Raw genomic sequence first — 1,822 nt, 5'->3', positions numbered from 1 at the left:
CGCCATCTGAAGCAAAGAGCGCACTTCCTGCGGACACTTTTTTGGCTGAGTGGCCCATCTTGTTATTTACTGTCTTTGATTCACGTAGATATAGGTGCAAATGATGATGTGTGACGTCTGATGTTGCACCGTGTAGCACCTCCTGCTGATGCACGCAGTAAAGTATTTATGTGGCAAGAAAAAAATAGAGAACGCGAATAAAACAAAAAGTTTCCTTTCGTGTATTCTAGCAAGTGTCTACCCGGACCAAGCAGGGAACAGCTGTTATGGAACCACAGGTGTTAAATTAACAAAAGTTACCATGATTATTGGTTTCAGTCTTTGAGAACACGGATTCTGGTCTTTCGGCAACATATGCACATGGGGCATAACTTCTTTATTCAAGCATATCGTATAGCTTTCCTTATCTTAACCCTATCCATACACCCTGGGTACATTTTGTATCCCCAGCGTTGTATTGTTCACATTTTAGAATACTTCTAGTACGAAGATCTCTTTGAAACTTTCAGTACTTCTCACAAAATCATTTTGACAGACTGCGAGGCAGAGCGTTCGGATCGGATTAACGAGTAAATTTCCTCTTTGGAAAGTCGTGGCACAGTGTTCCCCAAGTCGTATGGATACGATAGTAAAACACGACGTACAGATAGAGTTAAACTTTAAAAGGCAAGCAACAACAAGCACACAATGGAATAATATGCAATTTCTTGTTAGTGATCTGTGTATGATGGTTGGAGATTTGCCGTAGCATTTCCTTTGGTCGGTTACTGATTGGACATAATTTATACTTAAAAGATTTTTATAAAGGTCGCTAAAACGCTACAAACCTTATCTTTCGTCATCAGCCTTTCTGACCTCTTATAAGAGTATATAAACAGAAGCTATCAACGGGAACTCTCATCCAATTCTACTCTCGGCTGTACCTTTGTTTAGCTGCATCCCAACTGCTTTAGGTGTGAAACTAATTCCCTTCTTCCCCCTTTTTTGGGCCTTCCTCTCTTTTTTTTCCTTGTGGGTTCCATCTTACGTTTGGTGAGTAATGTTCGTATTTTGTTTTCTCAATGTGTCTCCAATCCACCTCCATTGTCTATGTCTGCTTTCATTATCCATTTTCTGGTGACTAACTTGCTCCTATAAGTGTACATTTTTGTGGCGTCATGCCAATGGAATTTTAGAATGTTTTCTTATAGGGGGTGCCCACTAGCGAGAGCAGATCGCGTCGTGTCGGGTCGAGTCGTCGGGTCGGGTTGTCTTCTGGTGGTTTCAGTGCATACAAAAACCCTGCCGCGATTGTACCCGACGACCTGGAAGTTAAAGTAGAGAAACCTTTAACCTCAATGGCTTCTAGGGCTCCTTTCTGCAATTCCCTGTTGCAGTGCTACGACAGGCTGGAATGAATCACATAAACATTGTTACAATAGTTGCATCGATAACTTTCGATTATCAAAGATCGTTCATAAGAAAATAGCTCTAGTTCACTCGGCCAAAAAAGTGTCCGCGAAAGTCCGCGCTTTGGTTCAGATGGGGCTGCAGTCTTTGTTTTGAAGCTCTCTTTCGTTTCTTCAGAAGAAGAAGAAGAATAGCACAGTTTGTTAGTTTCGCTTTTACTGTTTTTCACACAAGAAGGGTAACTCTGTTCGCAAAGTCTGCACTTTTTCGAAGAGAGCGCCACCGGATTTTGAGTGTCAACATGGACACGTGACTCAGCCTTGTTGTGATTGGCTGCAAACCACCCGACCATGCGATTCGCAGGCCTGAAAACAAACACGTTTGTTCTTGCAGGTCACCGACCGAGTCGATCGGTCTCTGCCACGACGGCCGC

Source organism: Aplysia californica, unplaced genomic scaffold (assembly GCF_000002075.1).
Source record: "Aplysia californica isolate F4 #8 unplaced genomic scaffold, AplCal3.0 scaffold00193, whole genome shotgun sequence".
In the NCBI taxonomy this organism is placed as follows: domain Eukaryota; kingdom Metazoa; phylum Mollusca; class Gastropoda; order Aplysiida; family Aplysiidae; genus Aplysia; species Aplysia californica.
Note: the sequence above shows the minus strand (reverse complement) of the source record.